Source organism: Culex quinquefasciatus, chromosome 2 (assembly GCF_015732765.1).
Source record: "Culex quinquefasciatus strain JHB chromosome 2, VPISU_Cqui_1.0_pri_paternal, whole genome shotgun sequence".
Taxonomy (NCBI): domain Eukaryota; kingdom Metazoa; phylum Arthropoda; class Insecta; order Diptera; family Culicidae; genus Culex; species Culex quinquefasciatus.
Window position 1 is genome coordinate 102196801 of NC_051862.1, and position 24863 is coordinate 102221663.

Consider the following 24863-nt stretch of genomic DNA (forward strand, 5'->3'; position numbering starts at 1 on the left):
ACTCTACCATCTAATATAATTACATTTCGCCTATCTAATTTTTCATGTTTTTACAGTCACTTTTTCAATTTTTGCATGTTTTTCACATTTTCTGCCATAGAATCGCACCATCATCATTTAAATTGCAAAAAATGCGTAGAGGCATAGTCTGGGACACTACAAAAATTACTGCATACTTCTTTTTACTGAAAATATAGGAAATGTTAGTAAAAAACACAGCCAAAGTTGACCCCTAAAAAAATGACATTTTTAAAAACATTGGCAAAGTCACATAAAAAAAGTTAAACTTCCAACCCTGAAATTTTCTAAAATTTTAAGAGTTCTTCTTTCCAATGCTTTTTAAAGATCAAAAATTGGTTGGAAAATCGATTTTTGGCGATTTTTTAGATCGAAGCCCGTCTAAAGGCGGGGTTAGGTTGTAGAGGGTTAAACATTTAAACATTTAAACATTTAAACATTTAAACATTTAAACATTTAAACAAACATTTAAACATTTAAACAAACATTTAAACATTTAAACATTTAAACATTTAAACATTTTAATATTATAACATTTTAACATTTTTACTCAAAAATAGAAAAGGCATAAAATGATAAGGATCCCAAAACGAACACACCATGACACCTGACGTCGTCGCCTGAACCGTACGACGCTCCCAAACGAACGCACCATGGTTGAGCGGGTTGAGCAAGCTGTCAAATTTTTTCACTCGCGATGCATGTTCGATCCTGTTTGTGTTGGCCGCAGTTTCAAAAGTTTTAATCGAAATGAAATCGCGTGTGCTTGTGAAAAACCAAACTCCCGGCGTCAAATCTGCCGGGTGACTGATCCGGGAGGGAGAAGAGGATTAGTGTCAGCAACTTTTGGTGAGTATTTGGACCGGTGAAGAACATTAATGCGTCTGCAATTTGGGGTAGATTCCGTCGCCATCGTCGTCGTTTGAAGTAGGTACGTGTGTTTTGGTACTTCTTCCGGACCGGTTTGGAAGAAGTTACCAGATGCGTCCGGGATTTGTGCCAGATTCTGTTGTCGTCATCCTTCCGGACCGGTTTGGATAAAAGTTGCCAGATGCGTCCAGGATTTGTGCCAGATTCCGTCGTCGGTCGTGTGTGGGTGCGTGTGTTTTTGAACTTCTTCCGGTTCCAAAGAAGTTGGCAATCGCGTCCGAGATTTGTGCATCGTCATCACCGACGTTTGTAGTGTTTGTGTGTGGTTATGTTTTGTATGAATTTCTTCCGAAACGGTTTGAAAGAAGTTGCCAGTCGCGTCCGATTGTTTATGCCACTCACACGTTCCGTCGTCGCCGTTTGAAGTGTATCCAGCCCCATTTTTATAGCCCTCTTAGGAAATACCTTTTTTTCTATTTTACAGGATCCTCAATCGTCAACGAATCGGAAGAGCTCCGGGATGTAAATATCAGGCGTTTCGTGAAATTTGGAGATGGCGGAATCCCTCCTGCAGCAGCAGCAGATGTTTGTCATGGTCTGATGCACTAAGTGATTTGTTTAAATTTTCAAGATTCTTTTTTTTTTTCGCAAACGTCAAACCATAAAAATTATTGCCGGATCTTTATGGAAGAGATTCAGCACCAGTTTGTACTGATGGGTCTCGTGGCGCAGGGGTAGCGGCTTCGGCTGCCGATCCCGATGATGCTATGAGACGCGGGTTCGATTCCCGCCTTATCCACTGAGCTTCTATCGGATGGTGAAGTAAAACGTCGGTCCCGGTTTCTCCTGTCTCGTCAGAGGCGCTGGAGCAGAAATCCCACGTTAGAGGAAGGCCATGCCCCGGGGGGCGTAGTGCCAATAGTTTCGTTTTTTTTGTACTGATTTGACGTTTGCTGAGGGTGTCGAAAAGTTTGACTAAGTCAACTGCTTGCAAAAAAACAATGGTTTGCTTGGGTAACTTTCTTAAGCTTATTTCGTGTGTTTTTTTTTTCTTTTACAGGAGGCATTTGCAAATCCTGAAAATTTAAAATAAAAAAAAAACGAAGGTATAAAAAAATAAATTAGAAACTGTGGGTTCAAAAATTCAAATACAGTCTGCATTCGATTTGATAATTTGAGAAATTTAAAATAAAGGGCATAAATAAATTTCAAATTTAACCTTCCTACGGTATTGGGGTCCTTTTCGGCCTTTTTGAAAATTAAATTTGCCATAACTTTTGCTATATACATGCTAGAGCCTTGAAATTTTCTGACATTAAATTTATAGTATAAATACACATTTCACAAAACAAATAAACCTCGGACGACCCCTAGGGGAGCGTCCATAAAAAAAGTTACTTTAAAGGTATTGGGGTCCTTTTCGACCCCAAGCTTTAAAAAATCGGCAAAATCCATTTTTGACCGATTCCGGTTTTTGGTCACAAATGAAAGCTTAGAACGTCCCCTTTCCGAAACCGACCTGGAAAACCGGATTTGGTCACTGTGGTCACCGGGAATCGGCTACAACCGAAAAAGGCCTTTTGAGACCCCAACTTTGACGACCTGTATCTCCGGTAAATTTGAACCAATCAGGATGCTCCGGGTTGCATTCGACAGGTATATACCTGTACTTTGACCACAAATATTAATATCAGGGCCAGGTGACCTACCGGTTCCGGAAATCCGGAACATCCGAAAAGTTCATAATTTACTGTTTTTAACTTATATGTGATACCAATACTCTCATGATAGTTGAAATTGATCCATAAAACTTACTAAAAACACAATACACGATTGCCAGAACCACTCTGGAGTGTTAGTGGCCACTTCCGGGTAACCTGGAACCGGTTCCCGGGTACCCGATGAACGGCCAATTTGATTTTTTGTTGAAAACCCATCATGTTGCATATCAAACTTCATGAAATTGAAATATATGTCCATCTTTGATAATGCCGTTAATCGCTGAGCCATCCTGGCCAATCTGGAACCGGTTACCGGTGGCCCCTTGGGGACACTCCCGGAATATGAGAGAAACCCTATCATCCGACGTATCAAACTTCATGAAATTGAAAGATATGTCAATCTACGGTCATGCCGTTGTTTGTTGACCCATTGTGACCAATCTGGAACCGGTTACCGGTGGTCCCTTGGGGACACTCCCGGAATATGAGAGAAACCCTATCATCCGACATATCAAACTTCATGAAATTGAATGATATGTCAATCTACGGTCATGCCGTTGTTTGTTGACCCATTGTGACCAATCTGGAACCGGTTACCGGTGGTCCCTTGGGGACACTCCCGGAATATGAGAGAAACCCTATCATCCGACGTATCAAACTTCATGAAATTGAAAGATATGTCAATCTACGGTTGTGCCGTTGTTCGTTGACCCATTGTGACCAATCTGGAACCGGTTACCGGTGGCCCCTTGGGGACACTCCCGGAATATGAGAGAAACCCTATCATCCGACGTATCAAACTTCATGTAATTGAAAGATATGTCAATATACGGTCATGCCGTTGTTCGTTGACCCATTGTGACCAATCTGGAACCGGATACCGGTGGCCCCTTGGGGACACTCCCGGAATATGAGAGAAACCCTATCATTAGACATATCAAACTTCATAAAATTGAAAGATATGTCAATATACGGTCATGCCGTTGTTCGTTGACCCATTGTGACCAATCTGGAACCGGATACCGGTGGCCCCTTGGGGACACTCCCGGAATATGAGAGAAACCCTATCATTAGACATATCAAACTTCATGAAATTGAAAGATATGTCAATCTACGGTCATGCCGTTGTTCGTTGACCCATTGTGACCAATCTGGAACCGGTTACCGGTGGCCCCTTGGGGACACTCCCGTAATATGAGAGAAACCCTATCATCCGACGTATAAAACTTCATGAAATTGAAAGATATGTCATGCCGTTGTTCGTTGATCCATTGTGACCAATCTGGAACCGGTTACCGGTGGCCCCTTGGGGACACTCCCGGAATATGAGAGAAACCCTATCATCCGACATATCGGACTGAGCAAACGACCTAACCTTTAGGTTAGTCCGGGGCCAACATTTACTTCCCTTCCGACGGAAGGCGTGATCAGACAAATCTCGTCTCGAAAAACGCCACCGGGACCGTCTGGGATCGAACCCAGGGCGACTGGGTGAGAGGCAATCACGCTTATCCCTACACCACGGTTCCCGGTTACCGTTGGTTTACATATCATTCAATTTCATGAAGTTTGATGCGTCGGATGATAGGGTTTCTCTCATATTCCTGGAATGTCCCCAAGGGTCCACCGGGAACCAGTTCCAAAATTCCCAGAATGGATCAGCGAATAACGGCATGACCGTAGATTGACATATTTTTCAATTTCATAAAGTTTGATATGTCGGAAGATAGGGTTTCTCTCATATTTCAGAAGTGTCCCCAAGAGGCCACCAGTAACCGGTTCCAAATTGGCCAGGATAGGTCAGCGAACATTGACATAACCGTAGTTTGACATATCTTTCAATTTCATGAATTTTCATATGTCGGATGATAGGGTTTATCTCATATTCCGAGAGTGTTCCCAAGGGGCCACCGGTAACCGGTTCCAGATTGGTCACAATGGGTCAACGATAGATTGACATATCATTCAATTTCATGAAGTTTGATACGTCGGATGATAGGGTTTCTCTCATATTCCGGGAGTGTCCCCAAGGGGCCACCGGTAACCGGTTCCAGATTAGTCACAATGGGTCAACGAACAACGGCATGACCGTAGATTGACATATCTTTCAATTTCATGATGTTTGATATGTCGGATGATAGGGTTTCTCTCATATTCCGGGAGTGTCCCCAAGGGGCCACCGGTAACCGGTTCCAGATTGGCCAGGATGGCTCAGCGATTAACGGCATTATCAAAGATGGACATATCTTTCAATTTCATGAAGTTTGATATGCAACATGTTGGGTTTTCAACAAAAAATCAAATTGGCCGTTCATCGGGTACCCGGGAACCGGTTCCAAGCTACCCGGAAGTGGCCACTAACACTCCAGAGTGGTTCTGGCAATCGTGTATTGTGTTTTTAGTAAGTTTTATGGATCAATTTCAACTATCATGAGAGTATTGGTATCACATATACGTGAAAAACAGTAAATTATGAACTTTTCGGATGTTCCGGATTTCCGGAACCGGTAGGTCACCTGGCCCTGATATTAATATTTGTGGCCAAAGTACACGTATACACCTGTCGAATGCAACCCGGAGCATCCTGATTGGTTGAAATTTACCGGAGATACAGGTCGTCAAAGTTGGGGTCTCAAAAGGCCTTTTTCCGGTTTTAGCCGATTCCCAGTGGCCACAGTGACCAAATCCGGTTTTCCAGGTCGGTATCGGAAAGGGGACGTTCTAAGCTTTCATTTGTGACCAAAAAAACCGGAATCGGTCAAAAACTGGATTTTTGTCGATTTTTTAAAGTTTGGGGTCGAAAAGGACCCCAATACCTTATGTGTGATTTTTTTTTAATACCAAGGGAAGGTTAATAACCAAAGTTTTTGTTTAAATATCTTGAATAAAAGCATTTAGGAATCTCAGAATAGAATCTGAGAATTTTGATCTGGGGGGTGAATAGAGCGGTTCAAAAGCGAAACCGTTTTGAACTGCAAAGCGGAGCCGTTTTACTGTTCGCCAGAAGCAGCAAGTATTGTAATCATTCATTAGGGAAATTATTGTAAAAACCAAATATGGTTTGTTGATTTTCTTTTTCTTTTGATACAGCGAACCTTTTGTAATTATTCTCGGAATCACCATAACCATTACCAGTAAAGTCGTCGTAGAGCCATTCTTTTTCCAATGAACCCACTTCCTACTGGCTAATTCTCCCTTTTCAGCGCTCATCCGGAGGTCGTCTCCAACAATTGATTCCGCCCGAATTGTGGGCACGATTCGCTTTTTCTAGTACAAAACGTTATTTATTAAGACTTGTAGTTTGTCTCAAAATGGGCACTGTACTTCTTAGAGCTCTTGCTTACATTTTGTTCCAAACCGACTTCGCAAAACTTCACCCACTTCTGACGCAGTTATTTGTCTTCCGAAAACTTGGAAAAAAAAATGCGCACAGAAGATTTCAAAACAAATTATTCAAGTGCAAAGAAAAAGTCACGCTTGTGCTCATTCGAAAATCACGTTACGCATTCTCTCGTCTCATCCCCCAGATTTTGATTATTTAAATTATGATTTTTCTTAACATAATTGTCTTCTCATTTATTAACACTAACAATACCAGCAAATCAATCCGGAGTATCCAGTCGACAAAAGGTACCGGCGGACAGACTGAACACACCACGGCATCACCCACCCGAGGGGGAACAGGAACCGGTCTCGATCGAGGGTTTCAAAAGGAATCGAAAGCGAAAGAAAACGTCGTGGAAGGATTCCTTTTGGCGATTTGCAAAAAGCTGAAGAAGGCGTTAACAATTCATGAACAAATAAACAATGTGGTTCAATGTTGAATATAAATAACATACTATGAATAACAATAAAACTATTGTAAAATTTACTTTATTTACTATATATTTTAATGTCCGAAAATAGTTTTCACAGTAGCATTTAGTGGGGAATAAACCATAAAGAATTATAATTTTACTGTGTAATTCATTGTAATGCTTATTAGTTTTATTGTCCGCATATAGTTTTACCGCATCATTTAGTAGATAAAAACCATGAAGAACTGTAAATTGACTGTGCAATGCATTGTAATGCTTGCTGTTTTTATTATTAATGTATGATGTTTTCTATAGTCAGGACGAGTTTTTGGATGAAAAATGCAACATTAGATTAACAATAAAATGCGTCGTATTTGGAAAAAAAATGTATGGAAAAAATTTGAAATTTTTATGGTACCGGTGCATAACAACCCCCCTTTTTTATGGTAAAATCCCAAAATACGACGCAAATTATCTTAAAAAACGATGCTGTCTATTGTTAAAACACTGTCAAAATGACAATATATTTTATCGTTTTGTAACGTTAAAATTTACTGTAAGTTCATCAGAAATCTTTATGCGGGTGTGTATTAGGGTGGTCCAAATCTGGTCTTTTTTGGGGCTACCCCCTGAAATCAAAGATTGACCCATCACTAGGCTAAATTCCAAATTTGAGCTCATTCTGACCACGGGAACCCCTCCCTCCAATCGCTTAAAGTTTGTATGGGAAAAATCGTCAAAATGTATGGAGAAAAGCAACTGTTTTACTTTTTTACCTGTGGAAGGCGCCATAGTTATCCGATTCTTACCATTTCTAAAATGTAGAACCTTCATTAAATTTAGATCAACTTTCCCGAAGACACCATATTTTTAGGATTTTTTCCCGCAAAGTTATTAGTGCCCAAAACTGACCATTTTGGCGCGGCCAGCTGTAAGGGGCTACCTAACAACGATGTTTATTTCCAATTTGTACACGCACGTGCTCTCTTTCAGGTTCAAACTCTCTCACGAGCTTGCTCGCCTGCCTGTCTGCCTGCCTGTTTACCTACAAGCGCGCGCTGTTTCTCTGCTTGGACTTTTGTCGTCGTCGTCGTTTTCGTTTGCTATCCGCTGAGCTGCGTTCCTGGCATGTTTATTATAATTTTCAAGATATATTTCGAGATATAAAATTAAATGTAATATGTGATTAACAATAGATATCATATTATCAGAGCGTGTGTGAGAGAATACAAATTTCGACAAATTAGTTCCTCCATGAATTTTCATCTGTTATTATTGAGTAAATTTTTAAATAGGGATATTGTAATTGATCACGATTATTTTTCATTCCATACAAAATATTTTAATCTGCCGAAAATATAACAAACTTCCTTACAACAAATTGCGGTATATTTTACCTTTGACGATTATTAGAAGTTTATGTCAGATTCCGAAACATTTAAAAAGTGCAACGATGTCTAAAAGAAAAGCCTCAAAAATAGAGATTGTTGAGCTAGCTAGTTTTATATCTGGAATCAAATTACCTTCGGATGGACAAGCAGTTGGTCGGATGATATTTAGAGTAAAAAAACAAAATTTGTATTATGTACCTGAAGTTTTCTTTTTTTTAAATAATTGAATCATTCTCTCTAATTAGCATATACGAACAACTGCTTGCAAAAACGAACAAACCCTGTTTATTTGCTTCAATTTTGCAAATGAGCCTAAGCTGTCTTTTATTCAAATTATTTTTTTTCAGTGCACATTATTAAATTTTTACATAATCTAAGAATTTATATGCAAAATATATCTCAAAACAAACCTGCTATTTTAGTTGAAAATTATAATAAACATGCCAGGAACGCAGCGGATAGCAAACGAAAACGACGACGACGACAAAAGTCCAAGCAGAGAAACAGCGCGCGCTTGTAGGTAAACAGGCAGGCAGGCGAGCAAGCTCGTGAGAGAGTTTGAACCTGAGAGAGAGCACGTGCGTGTACGAATTGGAAATAAACATCGTTGTTAGGTAGCCCCTTACAGCTGCCCGCGCCAAAATGGTCAGTTTTGGGCACTAATAACTTTGCGGGAAAAAATCCTAAAAATATGGTGTCTTCGGGAAAGTTGTTCTAAATTTAATGAAGGTTCTACATTTGAGAAATGGTAAGAATCGGATAACTATGACGCCTTCCACAGGTAAAAAAGTAAAACAGTTGCTTTTCTCCATACATTTTGACGATTTTTTCCATACAAACTTTAAGCGATTGGAGGGAGGGGTTCCCGTGGTCAGAATGAGCTCAAATTTGGAATTTAGCCTAGTGATGGGCCAATCTTTGATTTCAGGGGGTAGCCCCAAAAAAGTCCGGATTTGGACCACCCCAGTGTGTATTGCAATGAATTCTTAGTTTGTATCGAATAGAACAAAAGTGCTCAAAAAAAATCAATAGGGGAGAGTGGGGAGACTTGATCCCCGGGGACACTTGATCCCAAGCCTGTATCTCATCAGCATGTGGGTAAAACAATTAGCTTTGTTCTAGTGAGTTGTGCAAAATTAACTAAAACTCATTGTAGAAAACAAAGAAAAAAAATTAAAAAATGTTTAGATTAAGTTACACACATTTTTCTAAAACGAGCTGCCAAAAACTTCCAGGAGATCTTTTTTCTTTGTTTTAGTATGTATAGAAAACACTCAAAAATTATTCAAAAAAATATTTTTTATACATGAATTGTTTGATAAACTTATCAACTCCAAAACCCTTACGCATTTGATGTTAAATTTATCGTCATACTATTTTTACAATCAATTGTTTAAAAAAGTGCGTTTAGGGAGACTTGATCCCTGCATTTTTACAGTCACTGGAATCAGCCTCAAGATTAATTAATTGGGCTGGGTTTTCATACATAGTTTCCTTTAGTATAGTTGTACATAACTAATTGCAGTTTGAACCTTTTTTCAAAAGTTTTGTAAACAAAAATTTCCAGCTTTTGTAAACATGCTTAATTTTGGTCTTAAAAATAATATTTTAAGTTTTCAAATATTTTACATACTAAACTTGATATATTTTGAACACAAACGTACAGGTTTTATGTGAAATTGCTGTAACTTATAGAAAATTAAAAGTTTGGATGAATAAGAAACATTTTGCTTAAGATTTCTTCAAAATGTTGAAAGGGGGATCAAGTTACCCCTAACATTTTTAAAATGCCGGTTTAAAATATTTTTTTTAAACGCTTGGCATGATTCGAAGAGTTCATCTGATGAAATATCCTTATTAGCCAAACACAGATGAATGTTTAAGCTTTCAATTCATGCAAAAAGTTTATAGTTTTGTGATAAATTGACAGAGTTATGTGCGATACAAAAAAAGGGGATCAAGTCTCCCCACTCTCCCCTACTTAGTATTTGAACATGGACGACCCCTACAGTTGTGCTTAGTGTGCACAACAACGTGAATGATGTTGTTACGTGTTTTTTTTTGGTTTGGACGACCCCTGCAGTTGTGCTAAGTTTGCACAACTTCTTGAAGGGTGTTTGAGTTGGATTTTTGGGCTAGGCTAAGTGTGAGATTGGTTAGTGGATGTTATTGTTACGTAGTTTTTTGGATTGGACGACCCCTGCACTTGTTCTAAGTGTGCACAACTACTTGGAGGGTGTTTGAATTGAATATTTGGGTTAGGCTAAGTGTGACATTGATAGGTGGATGTTATTGTAACGTAATTTTTTTTGGATGGGACGATCCCTGCAGTTGTGCTAAGTGTGCACAACTACTTAAAAGTATTTTAAATTGGATATTTGAGTTAGGCTAAGTGTGAGATTGGTTAGTGGCTGATTTTGTTACGTAGTTTTTTGGATTGGACGACCCCTGCAGTTGTGCTAAATGTGCAAAACTTCTTTAAGGGTGTTTGAGTTGGATATTTGGGTTAGGTTAAGTGTGCCATTGGTAAGTGGATGTTGTTGTTACGTAGTTTTTTGAATTGGACGACCCCTGCAATTGTGCTAAGTCTGCACAACAAGAGCTCCCAAATGAACCGGTTAGGCGAGGTTCACCTATTGGTTCGGCTTAAACCTCCTTTTGTGGTTCAATCTTGGTTCAGTGAACCATTAACCATTCGTTACACCGTGACATTCGTTACACCGCTACATTCGTTACACCGCAAAATTCTTTACACCGTAACATTCGTTACACCGTAACATTCGTTACACCGCATCATTCGTTACACCGTAACATTCATTACACCGTAACATCCGTTACACCGTAACATTCGTTACACCGTAACATTCGTTACACCGTATCATTCGTTACACCGTAACATTCGTTACACCGTAACATTCGTTACACCGTAACATTCATTACACCGTAACATTCGTTACACCGTAACATTCGTTACACCGTAACATTCGTTACACCGTAACATTCGTTACACCGTAACATTCATTACACCGTATTATTCGTTACACCGTATCATTCGATACACTGTAACATTCGTTACACCATAACATTCGTTACACCATAACATTCGTTACACCATAACATTCGTTACACCGTAACATTCGTTACACCGTAACATTCCTTACACCGTAACATTCGTTACACCGTAACATTCATTACACCGTAACATTCATTACACCGTAACATTCATTACACCGTAACATTCATTACACCGTAACATTCGAATGACGAATGGTTACACCGCAGTATGATTACACCGTAGTATGGTTACACCGTAACATTGTTATACCGCAACATTCGTTGCACCGTAGCATTCTTTAAACCGTGACATTCGTTACACCGTAATAAACCGCAATTAAAACATTTTTTAAGTCTTTGTGCACACTTAGCACAACTGCAGGGGTCGTCCAATAAAAAAAAACGTAACAACATCATCCATTCACCAATATCACACTTTGCCTAACTCAAATATCCAATTCCAAATCCCCCAAGTAGTTATGCACACTTAGCACAACTGCAAGGGTCATCCATTAAAAAAAAACTACGTAACAATAACATCCCCTAATTAATCTCACTCTTAGCCTAACCCAAATATCCAATTTAAAACACACTTAGTGTGCACACTTAGAACAACTGCGGGGGTCGTCCAATCCAAAAACTACGTAACAATAACATCCACCTATCAATGTCACACTTAGGGGTCACCCAATTAAAAAAAATCTGCCACTAAATAATTATTTGACACACTTCGTCTAACTTACAACTTCTTCACGTATCCAAATGTGCACACTTGTGCTAATTGCCTTCCAAAATAGTGCTCCATAATATTGCTCAAACTAGTAAGGACCCCGCATAAAGATTTCTGATGAACTTACAGTAAATTTTAACGTTACAAAACGATAAAATATATTGTCATTTTGACAGTGTTTTAACAGTAGACAGCATCGTTTTTTAAGATAACTTGCGTCGTATTTTGGGACTTTACCATAAAAAAGGGGGGTTGTTATGCACCGTTACCATAAAAATTTCGAATTTTTTCCATACATTTTTTTTCCAAATACGACGCATTTTACTGTTAATCTAATGTTGCATTTTTCATCCAAAAATTCGTCCTGACTATAGAAAACATCATACATTAATAATATAAACAGCAAGCATTACAATGCATTGCACAGTAAATTTACAGTGCTTCATGGTTTTTTTCCCTACTAAATGGTACTGTAAAAACTATATTCGGACAATGAAATAAATAAGCACTACAATGTAATACACAGTGAAATTATATTTTTTTAATGTTTCTTCTGTACTTAATCTTACTTTAAAAACTATATTTGGACAGTGATATCAATCATTTATACAGTAAATTTAGCAGTATTTCTAAATTGTTTTTTTTTATTGCATTTTATTTAAATTTCATTTAACGCTTTCTCTCCACGCCGTTTTCTTTTGAAATTCCGGTTCAATCAAGCCATCCACGGATCGATGGAACTGGTTCACGTTTCCTTTAGTTTAGTTCCAGTGCGTCCACACTGCTCGAAAATATATTCTTGATGAAGCTGAACACGTCGTCTACTTTAATGAACGGAGCTGTCGGCATTCGCGCAATCAAGCAGCACAATCCACGAGAAATTAGCCCCTGCAGAAAAGAAAAAAAAACTAAATTAGAGATAATTCGCTAGAAATACAAACAACATTGAACAAAAATAAAATTAGTTTGTTAACCCTCTAATGCCCAGAGCTATTTGCTTAGCATTAAAAAGTACCCCGTTTAATTTTGGTCCACTCAAACTCCGGTTGTTGGTCCTTTTTTTCTTTTGACTTTTTTTAGTTTGTACGATGATTTAACGTCAAACGAAAAACTGACGAACTGTCATTTTTTTATACAGAGCTCACGGGCACTAGAGTAGTACGGGACAAAAGTACGCATGGGACAACGTTACGTGGATCTTTTTGATACTTGATTTTTACCTTAAAAGCTCATATTCGGGTTTTTTACTTGATTTGATGGAAGATTGTGTAAGTTATTCAGAAAAGTCACTTTTCGGCCATTTTGATCTAATATTTGAAATTTACAGAATAAGGTTTTACAAAACTTCAGGTTCACAAAATTTTTGAAGCCATTTCACTAGCATTTAGTTTAACCAATTACTTTGCTAATCATAAAAGATTTTTTGTAATTTCTCTTTTTCTGATTTTGATTCAAAATCACTGAAAAATAGTATTTCTGCCAAAATCGAACCAAAAAATAAAACTTATGCAAAAATAAAACGGTTTTTAACCCTACAAATTAAACTTTACTTAGTCCCGCCCGTGTGGATCAATCGGACCGCGCACTGACTCCAATCCAGAGGTCGCCGGTTCGAATCCCGCGGCGGGCGCTCTAAAATTCTTTGTGTAAATATGGGTATTCGGCGCCGTCGCTCCGTGCCATACACTTAGGAGCCCAGGGCGGCGAAGTCCTTGTAGATAAAAAGGAAGACACTAGTGGTTGGTACTAGCAATGGTGGCCGACAGCTATAAAGTCAACTTCGTTTTTTAGTTCAAGAAAGTCAATATACTATAAAATTATCTTTATTTGGTGTTAAAAACGACCCCCCATTGAAAATTAGATGAAAAATTTAGTTTTAAACAAAAAATAAGCGAAAAATTTTTTTGCCCGCGTGATGCGTACCTTTGCCCCACATACGGGGCACTTCATTTTTTTAGCAATTGCCTGGTTTTCGATATACAAGCGATTTGAGGGAAATCCTAGTACTACGTGGTAAACATGTCGAATCTGAAATATTTAATGATCATCGATGACAGAGTGATGGTCATTAAGTACCTACCTTTGCCCCGCTCTACTCTGTTATTACGAATATCGAGCTGACAAAACAGCAACATGTAGTTAAACATTCTGCCCAGTTGCTGTGAAGCTTACCATGGCTTTTCAAAAAGTTAAACTTCATGCTGCACGCACACACTCTTACTTTTAATTTCTCGTTATTGTAGTGTTTGTGAGCTCCGTGTAAAAAGGGTGTCAAACTTAAAATGGATCCCGATGGTTTGACTACAGCAGTATCAAAACAGAGGTTTCAGTGTATAATAATGCAACAAATGTTTTCACTTTTACCCACAACATCGAATCTGCGCAAAAAAAAAAATATATATTTAGGTGGCAGTGCGTGGCCGAATGGTTACGCTGTCCGCTTTGTAAGCGGATGATTCTGGGTTCGATTCCCATCTACTGCAACCTTCCATCGGATGAGGAAGTAAAATGTCGGTCCCGGTCTTTGTTGTTAGGCCGTTAAGTCATTCCAGGTGTAGAAGTCGTCTCCATGCCATAAGTACAAACAACACACCAAACCAAGCCTACTCCGGTGGAATTGCTAGCGGCGGTTGGACCCGCAAGCCAATGGTGGGGTGGAAGGTTCCTTGGAGTAGAAAGAGGTTTGGATGCTCTCCCATTCAAGCCTTCGGACTCCTAGGTTCGAGCAGAAACTTGCAATTGGGTCCTAAAATGAAGCTTAGATTGCTGATACAGTGGACTCTCTGGCTGTCGATCTTCTCGATATCAATATTGCTCCAGCTGTCAATAAATTTTTCAGTCCCTTCAAATAGATTGCTTTGATTTTCCGTTCTATAATTTGATAACTCCCGCTCTCGACGGTCCCTTCAATATCGACAACGAGAGAGTCCACTGTATTATTGTTTACAGCGATAAAGCTTATTTTTCTGAGTACAATGACCCTTTGTACGACCACAAAAAGTTTAAAATGGATTTTTAAATCAATTTTGAAAAATTAACCTCGCGGTCCTTCTTGACAGAAAAGATCCTACTTGACAGCTCGTTCCAAGGGGACCATAGTTGATCCATCGAAAAAATGTTGTCTTGTCAAAAAAAATTTTTGCTTTGAAATGAAAAAAAGTGATCAGGAATGGTTTTTAATCGTGTTTTTTACCGTTGTACATAAAAATTGACATAGGGCTTTAGTACCCAATAGAGACCACAAACGACCCGGGGGTCGTTAATATGGATGGTTTGATTTTTTTAGGTGGATCAATCGGACCGCGTACTGGACTCACAATCCAGAGGTCCGGCGGCGAGCGCCATAAAATTCTAAGTGTCAATTTTTCGGGGCTTCGTTCCAAGCTATACCCTCGTACACTTAGGTGCCCAGTGCGGCGAAGTCATTGCAGATAAAAGGAAGACACTAGTGGTTGGTACTACAAATAGTGCACCAGAGCACCACTAGGAAGATGATTATTTTTTTTTTTAACATAAAAACTCGTTCTTCGAATTTATTGGTACAGTTGTTAAAAATGATTCAAACAAATTTAAAAAAAATCATGTTCTTTCTTTGAAGATGTTTCTAAGGGTTGATTTTTAAAACCCAGGCATTTTCAAATTGTCTCTGATATTTCTTGTACAGAGCGGATTTGTTAGCCAGAATTTTGCTACTTCGATCTTTCGAATTAAAAATCACGAAAGCGGTCGAACTAATGTTTACAATTCTACCCCATTGTTTGCCAATTCCCGAGCATTTTGTGTCGTGCTTTTGACAGTTGTCAGTCGTTCCAATTAGGTTTTACGCCGACTCGATTTTTAGGTTAGAAATTTGACAGTTCGGCTGCAATGTTTACATTTTTTGCACGTGTGTCTAAATAAAAATGTGTGTGCGTGTGCGCTCGTGACGTCACGCTGTAAAACCTAATTAGCGAATGCAATGCTATTCGAATTGAAAATTCCGCTCTGTACTGGTTTGATCTAATTAACGAAAAAAAATACTTTTTGATTACATTTCGCAATTTTGCAGGTGCTTAATTTTTTTATGAATTCTACATGAACACCTGTAACTTAGGTTAACGTAATGGGGCCGTGTCTCTGCCTTCCTCATAGAAAAAAAAAAACAGAAAAAAAATCCCAGGCACAAATTTCACTTCACAACCCAATACTCACTCGTGGTTGCTAAACTTCTCGTCGCCATTCGGGAGCCGTACCGGATCCGTCGCCTGGTGGATCTGTCCAGTCAACACCAGCACCAGCACCGGGAACGCGTTCAGGACCTTTCCAGCGCGTCCTTCCTGCACGTCATGGCGGCTCCTCCTAGAAGACAACAAACACAAAAAATGTGGTTAATTATGACAAATGCCAGCTGTGGGATGAGATTCCGCCCCCCTGAAATTACACCGACATCAAATTACTCACCTGCAATTTTTGTTGCTTCACAACAGATCAACCCGGCGGATCTGTCCAACAGGTCCAACAAACACCGGGAGGTAGCTCCGGGAACCTCGCCAGGAACGCGTTCAAACAAGTGCCGGATGCCGATTACGCGGAAATAACCGAACCAAAAAAAAACCAAACGGCGACGCGAACACGCGCGAGTGAAAAAAAAATGACAGCTCGGCGCTCGCTCAACCATGGTGCGTTCGTTTCTTGAGCGTCGGCTGCACATGTTCAGTGTGTCATGGTGCGTTCGTTTTAGGAGTGTCGCACGGGTTCGGTGTAATAGTGCGTTCATTGTAAATATTATTTTTTAAAGTTTAATGTTAAATTTAAATGTTACAATCGAGATTAATATGTTAAACTGTTAAAATGTTAAAATGTTAAAATGTTAAAATGTTAAAATGTTAAAATGTTAAAATGTTAAAATGTTAAAATGTTAAAATGTTAAAATGTTAAAATGTTAAAATGTTTAAATGTTTAAATGTTAAAATGTTTAAATGTTTAAATGTTTAAATGTTTAAATGTTTAAATGTTTAAATGTTTAAATGTTTAAATGTTTAAATGTTTAAATGTTTAAATGTTTAAATGTTTAAATGTTTAAATGTTTAAATGTTTAAATGTTTAAATGTTTAAATGTTTAAATGTTTAAATGTTTAAATGTTTAAATGTTTAAATGTTTAAATGTTTAAATGTTTAAATGTTTAAATGTTTAAATGTTTAAATGTTTAAATGTTTAAATGTTTAAATGTTTAAATGTTTAAATGTTTAAATGTTTAAATGTTTAAATGTTTAAATGTTTAAATGTTTAAATGTTTAAATGTTTAAATGTTTAAATGTTTAAATGTTTCAATACACTCAACCCCCGGTGGTTGGTCACTTTTTCGTTTGAAAAAACAAACTAAACTGTCACTTTTTACACGACGCACACTATCAAAACGAACGTTTGGTAGTGTATGTGAACTCCATGTAAAAGGGGTGTCAAACTAAAAAGTGACCCCGTTGGTTTGACAACAGTTGGTATCAAACCGTCGGAGTTTGAGTGTAATAAAATCAAAAAAATATGAAGTTTCAGAGTATCAAAACTTCACAATGTGTAGAAGCAATCAAACAACATTTAATTCTAAAATGTAAAAATTTCGAAAAAATCTAATATTTTTTATGTTGCCATATATTTAGTATTATTTTATGAATATTTTATTACTGAAATATTTCTATTTTCGACTCTTTTGATATTTTAATATTTATTTTTTTAAATATTTCAATGTTTTAATATTTTAACATCTTAATTTTTGAATATATTTTATAACAAAATAGTTTATTTTTCTAGTATTTCAATACTTTTAAAATGAAAATAGTTTAATATTTTAATATTTTAGTACTTTAATATTTCAATAATTTGATTTTATTTGATTTGAGCTTGTCAAAATCGTTTGTAATGTTTTGTATTTAAAATATAACTCGGTTTTCAATACTTTAATTACAAGATTCGCAATATTAAAAAAAAATTACACTACGTAACTATAACATTACAATGAAACTTACTGTAAAAAATAATTGAAAAAAATGCATTATGAGATTTCCAATAACAGAACCATAATATTTGCTGTAACGATAAATTTTAAGGTAGCTCTATCGGCATTCCAATAAAGTTCGAAAAAGTTAACAATAAACTTACCATAGATATTATAATATCTATTGTAACTGCATGATTTTAACAGTGCAAATCATCATATAATTTTATGCGGGCACTTGTTCTAACTGCAATCTACCATAACAGTTCTATGGTTTGTGTCCTGGATATCTTGCATTTCTAAAAAGGTTGTATTACATGATGGAAATAAAATAAACTAGCTCAAAGTTTTTACAACATCATTTTCTTCTGTTTGTAAGCGTAGAACTATTCGGTTTTCGTCATAGTTGGTCTTATTGAAGCTATTTCATGGATTATCATACTTATATTTATGAAACCTCACACTTCACTAAGTTTTTCTTCATAAAATTCAAGTTTTAACGGTAGTTGCTCTCAAAAACTGCAATTTACACAATAAATTTAATGATAAACAAGTCTATTAAAAAAGTATTGTTGAGAAAAATGTTCCTTAACTAGCAACAATTCAAAGTTACTACGCAAAAAACATTGAAACAACAAATAACTACTATTTTTACAATAAAATGACTCTGCGCACTTTTGTACCAAGTGCCACGTTGGAAGTATACACGACTCTGCCATCGAAGAAGCGTTTTAGCTCAACTGCAAAATTCGCCCTGTGCACATTTGTGCTAACTCATACATATCACTGTTCAAGACACACTTGTGCTAATTGCAAGCATGATTTTTTTCGTAATTTATCTGCTAATTTTTTTTTGCATTCCAAAAGTTTTCATATTTTACCATGTCTTTAAGTTATGTCAGGAGCATACTTTAAAATTATTAGGACAATTGTTTGTCGAATAGTTTCCCAGAAACAGTAATTAAAAGTTTAAAAATCGATTTTCTCGTAACCACCAAAATGTCAGTTAGTATAAGAGAGCACAAAAGCATCGAACTAATGGTCCGATATACAATATTAAAATATGAAACATTTGTAAAATTTTCCGATCTTTTCGAATTTTAAAAGGGCGTAATATTGAATGTTTGGCCCTTTTGAAATGTTAGTTTTGATTTAATTTGTTTTTTAGATATTGTTTTCAAAAAGATCGGAAAATTTCAGGAATGTTTCATATTTTAACATTGAAAATCGGACCATTAGTTGATGAGATATCGACATTAGAAAATGATGGGTTGTTTGGGTGAGACTAATGGTACGTTCGTTTGAAGAGCCGGTGCGGCACTGAGTGCCGCACTAGTCGGTGCCAGTTTTGGTTCAATCGAACGTCACTTGTCAGTGTACGTGGAACTCGCATGAAACTGAAAAAATATCGAGTGCGGCACTAGAGTTTCAGTTCCAAGATGGCGGCGAAACTCGTGCGGAACTAGCGCGAGTTTCTTCAAAGAAACACTTTGACAGGTCTGAGTGCGGCACTCAGTGTGGAACTAGCCATCAAACGAACGTACCATAAGAAAACAAACCGAACCCTAAGATGACAGTTTTCGTGAGTTGCACGTATAGAGCTTTATGACGTTTCGCGTACGCACACTAGCGTACCATTTTGTTTTGCTGGCTGACAAAATTTAACCTCACTTTATTTTCGTGTACGTACACGCAATACATACGCACGTAGAATGGTCTATTCACCGACAGATGGCAAGTGGGCCTCGTCGGAGTCCGTCCATCAAATACGCAACTCAAAATTTGCATAGGAAACTTTTTTTTCGTAACGGCTTTTGTGGCACGCTCACTTCAACTGTTCTAGACTAATATTTGAACATGGTGTATCTCTAAACAAGTTTTTCAAGAAAATTATTCCAGAATACTTATTTTGTCATTTTAAACAAAAACAAAGCAAAAACTATATTTATTTAAACTATTTGTCATTTTCAAAAGTTTGGCTAGATAATATCGAAGGCCGCCATCTTAGGCTCACAAAACGGGGTACGCTTAGAGATCCTTAATAGGGAGACTGGTCGAAGCGAATTTGACGTACCCAAACAGACACGAGTTTGACATATCCAAACGAGCATTTGCCTTTACGCCCAGCAAAACTTATCAGTGTTGCCAAGCTCAAAACATACGTTGCCAGATCGATTTAGCCAGCTTAGACCAGTCTCCCTATTTAGGGTCTCTAGGTACGCTCAGTTTATATGGGAGCTGTCAACATGCTCTCGGGCGGCAGAAAACATCAATTTTCCTGTTTTTAATCACTTGCATGGCAATACCTCAGCAATCTCAGCAACTAAGGGTCGTATCAACAAAGTTCAAAATAGCAAAATATAGAGAATTTCCTCAGCTTTTCAAAAAAAATTGTTTGAATAGTGGGCAAACATGTCCACTAATTTAAAAAAAAATTAAAACTGCGACTATTTTCAAAAAAAGTCACCTAAAAATGGATTTAACTTGAAAACGGTGCACTTTATCAAAATTTCACTATAGTACTTTTTGATTTCAAATTTAATTTTACATCGAAAAATGAAGTAGAAAAATTTTTGCGACCAATATTTCGATTTTTTTTTTTGAAAATCAGTATTGATTAAAAAAATCATAACTCGGCCAAAGATTTTCTGCACAACCTGGAAATTTCTGAAAAGTTGGCATTTGATGTCCCCTAAAACATATAAAAAAATAGTGTTTTTTGCAAATCAAGTTTTAGTGACAAAAAGTTAAATAAAAATTCACAATTTTTTTACCGTGTATCATTTTTTTTCAGTGTAGTTCATACCCATACCTACAACTTTGCCGAAGACACCAAATCTATAAAAAAAATCCTTCAAAAGATAAAGATTTTTTAATTTTTATACATCATTTTTGTAAGGACAGCTGCCAATTTTGTATGGAAAATTATATGGACAAACTAATGATGCAAAATGGCTTCTTTGGAAATACCGTAGGCACCAAAAAAGTTTCAGCCGGATTAAAAAATACAAAAATTAAAATTCTAAAAAAAATACCGATTTCGTAGAGAATTGTTCATATTCAAAATATTCTTGTGCGTAAAATTTTTGAACAATAAGAGAAATTGGATAATTGTTCAGAAGTTTTTTGAACCGATAACTAAACGAATTTTAAATCAATAAGTTGTTCGTTTTGTCAACAGTATTTTTATTTTTTTATTTAAGGGTGCACAGCAACGAAGGAAGTTGTTGTCTTCTTATTCCAAAATGGTCAAACTTACGGACCCAATCCTGCAATAACGGGAATGTAAAATTAATCAAACTTAAAAAATAATAAAAAGATTACAATAACAATAACAAAAATTAATGGAATGGAATTTTTATTTAATTTGGTTTTTGGTGCATTTGATATTTCTTAGAACTATTTTGTCAAGCCTCATGTCACAAAAGCAAACAATTCATACTGAGATTAAAAAACTGTAACTATAACACAAAATGTCCACCATCTGATTTCAAGGACCACTCCAGAGATTCAAACAAAAGGAGTTATTTACGATTGAATTTAACTGAAAAAATACACCTAATTTTAAATTGGTTCATGAACAGATTATGATTTTTAGCAGAATAATTTTTATCCGAAATTTAATTAAATTATATCCAACTTTTTTAAGCACAATATTAAAAAACTGAAAATAACACAGTTGCATCTCTGAGTTGCAATAATATTTTTCGAATAAAAATTTGGTATAAAATTCAAATAAAAAAATTCTTGATTTTGTCCGTTTCCGAGACATGAATTTTTGACATTAATTATTCAATTAATTATTGTGGTAAGATTATACTAAACATGAATAATATTTATATCTCCTGCCTTATAAAAGAAGAACAAGGATTTTAATTTTTTTTATGAGTCTGTTTAATTTAAGTTTCGTACAGCTCGAACCGCTTATTTGTTGCTTATTTTTGTTTGAATGAAACTATTTTCTTAAAAATAGAAAAATAGAGGTTTTGTATAACATACTTTTACTTTACTTTTACTGCTTGGACAACCTGCGGGTCATGAGTTGTCTCCAGATGCGTTGCCATCTAACTCGGTCCTGGGCTGCTACTCTCCAATTCCGCTGCGGAACTCCGACACTTTCCAGATCTTCCTCCACTTGGTTCAACCACCTTGCACGTTGCGCCCCCCCCCCCCCTCCGCCGCGTTCCAACCGGCTCCGAATTAAACACCAACTTCACCGGATTGATAGTCTGGTTCGGTTGGCGCCCATCCAGCGTGTCCGGCATTCTTGCGACGTGTCCGGCCCACCTGATCCGGCTAGCCTTGGCGACTTTCCGAAAGGTTTTGTATAAATAATCCATATTAAAAGCATTGCGCATCGTTTTGCCACTTTGATTTGATGTATTTGATTTTTAATTTCGATTTTTTGCAGGAAGATCCACACAGAGCCCAACTTGATGTTTAGAGCTATGGGACATTTTTTTTTTAAATAGCGGCAGTTTCGGCGGTGGTGGTTTCAAATACAAAGAACTTGTTTGAAACACAACTAACTCAGAATTTAAATTTTAAAAAGGTAAATACAAGTTTTAGTTTTTTTATGACCTCTTTTTTTTAGTACCGTCATTGGGGGTGACATTGGGTCTGGGGGGTTAGATTGGGTGAAAGTGATTTTTTACGGATTTTACCATTTCTAAGGTTATTCTCAATGAAACTGAATTCTGTTAAAGGGGTTGTGTAGGGGACATCTTAAGATGACTTCACTGCAAAAATCTCGTTCCTAGAACAAATCCTGTTATTTTGGCAGATGTCTAAAGTTGGCGTACGTTTTGGCCAAAATGACCGCTCGAAAAATCATTTTTCTAATATTTTTGTTAGAATTGCTCGAAAACTACCCAAATGTTTGAAAATATCCACTTCAAACATTGTAGCGTATCAATACGATTCCCTCGAACAAGAAACGCTATTAGATGACTTGTTTTTACCATATCTTTGTATTTGAGCATCATTTTAGTTTCATTTGACCCAATGTCACCCCCTCTAAGGGGTGAGATTGGGTCAATTTTCAAACTATTGGCATTTAAGGTAGTGTTCATCAAAATCCACCATATTTTGGGAAAATGTTAGTAAACTATCTAAGAACAAATCTACGTTGAAAGATTTTCGATGTTATTTAAATTATTTTTGTTATTAAGAAATTACGAGAGGTGTATCGTTTTTTGACCCATAGTCACCCCCACTGACGGTAGTAAACTTTACATGAAGACTGTTAAGTAGGTCGGATGCCATAGTATTTTCAAATCATGCTCGCGGACCGCAGTTTGGTGACTACTGACTACTACGTGAGTATGTATTGCGTGTACGTACACGCAAATAAAGTGAGGTTAAATTTTGTCAGCCGGGAAAACCAAATGGTGCGCTAGTGTGCGTACGCGTAACGTCATAAAGCTCTATTGCTTGCTTTCGAATGCAACTCAAACAACTTTTGTTATTTACGCTATTTCCTTCAAAGGTGCTTCCGGTTGCACCCTAAGGTAATTTTACACCAATAGACCCGTACAGACAAACAACTATTTGACCCACTGTAGCTGCAATTTCTAAAGTATACTTACTTCATTATGGTATTCTTAACTGCATGCTTTGTTGGAGCTTCCATGAATAAATCAGACAATATTTGAATGTTTTGTAGCAGCGACTTTTCCATTTCGGTGGTGTAAGAAAAGTACTAAAACATAAGGAAAATGAAGTAGGTACTTCTAAAACACAGATATAGCCAACCCACTTGTTTTAGAGTTTTAATTTGATCATCAACTGTAGTTGCGGATGCCAATCCGGATATATATTTGTTGTTGTCTTTGGAGAAAAAACCAAAACGGGAATATTTGAAGGTAAATCAATCTATATAAATTATTCTATGTATTTACCATTGCAGGACAACAAAGTCGAAGGCACAGTGAGTAAATCCATCCGCAGTTCACAATTTTTCTTTAAATTTTCGTTTGTTTTGATTGCAGAAATTCTTAGTGAAAGACCATTCATTGCTTATCCTAGTCAATAATCACTGCTGCCTGATATCGTCGCAGTGCAGAGCTTGTATCTTTCAAGCCTTTCAGATAATCGTAAAGAATGATTATTTCTAAGTACAATCCAAGAAACGAAAAACACGCCTTCTCTGACAGATCGCCAAACATCACACATAATCAAAAATATAAAGGCCAAAGGGAGCGTTCTTTTATTACGTAACGCAAAAATTGGGATTTTTGACCACCCTCCCCCCTTCGTAACAAATCATAACAGATGAGCGAATTCCCCTACCCCCCTGTAACGCGTAACACAAGAGGGCTTTTGTTAATTTGATTTGGTACACCGCGGTGGATTTTCTTGAAATAATTCGAACTGTCAAAAATCCACCAAAGCATCTACCGGTGGATACTTTTCTACCACAGATTTTTGTGCGATCAATGTGGTAGATGCTTTGGTGGATTTTTGACAGTTCGAATTATTTCAAGAAAATCCACCGCGGTTAACCAATTCAAATTAACAAAAGCCCTAAGGTCTATCAGCAAATTTTTATGAATGCTTATATGAAAATTTTGCGTTACATAACATATTTTTTCCAAAGCATCCTACCACATTGATCACACAAAAAACTGTGGTAGAAAAGTATCCACCGGTAGATGCTTTGGTGGATTTTTGACAGTTCGAATTATTTCAAGAAAATCCACCGCGGTTAACCAAATCAAATTAACAATGCAACTTGGGTTTACTTATTTTGTCATTTTTTTATGAAACTATACCTAGCCGCATTCCCAACATCAACTTTTGGTGGATGATTAATGAAATGTTTCATCAGCCAACATTGGCGTTCAAAGCCCAACTCCATGCGACATCCATGCCAAAAAGTATTGAAAATAGAGCGAGCACTCGGAACAAATTTTCTCTATTTTTATGGTATGTACCAACCAAACCCAGTGAAATCAATCCGAATTCTGAAACGGAATCTAATTAGAATCGTATACAAATTCCCTATCAAACGCAACAACCGGTTCCGTGTTTGAACCGGTTGTTGCGTTTGAAACGGAATTTGTATACGATTCTAATTAGATTCCGTTTCAGAATTCGGATTGATTTGACTGGGAAGGTACAACAAGAACAAGATTGTCCGTTCGACGCAGTGGTGAACGCAGAACGCTGTGCCAGTTCGATTTTTCCATCAACTGTCAGTCGAACAATCTACAGGGGTTGCCTTGTTCAATGGTCGATGACTGGCAGGCTATGATGACAGGCGCAAAATTTTGCGTTTGCGTCCAGGTCTGACGGACAATCTTGTTCTT

The 24863-nt window shown here is 37.0% G+C and overlaps 3 long non-coding RNA genes across 3 annotated transcripts; 1 reads left to right on the forward strand and 2 right to left on the reverse strand.

Moving 5' to 3' along the window:
- The first annotated feature begins 585 nt into the window (after positions 1–585).
- On the forward strand, positions 586–6480 carry LOC119766779. The gene is made up of 2 exons (XR_005277119.1): positions 586–867; positions 6208–6480. It is a non-coding gene; the product is annotated as an uncharacterized LOC119766779 (long non-coding RNA).
- Positions 1818–23729, reverse strand: LOC119766778. Its single transcript, XR_005277118.1, has 4 exons — positions 23454–23729; positions 23312–23382; positions 23142–23254; positions 1818–1964 (listed from the first exon to the last, which is right to left on the reverse strand). It is a non-coding gene; the product is annotated as an uncharacterized LOC119766778 (long non-coding RNA).
- LOC119766781 lies at positions 12216–16190 on the reverse strand. The gene is made up of 3 exons (XR_005277121.1): positions 16022–16190; positions 15773–15919; positions 12216–12469 (listed from the first exon to the last, which is right to left on the reverse strand). It is a non-coding gene; the product is annotated as an uncharacterized LOC119766781 (long non-coding RNA).
- Positions 23730–24863: the final 1134 nt, after the last annotated feature.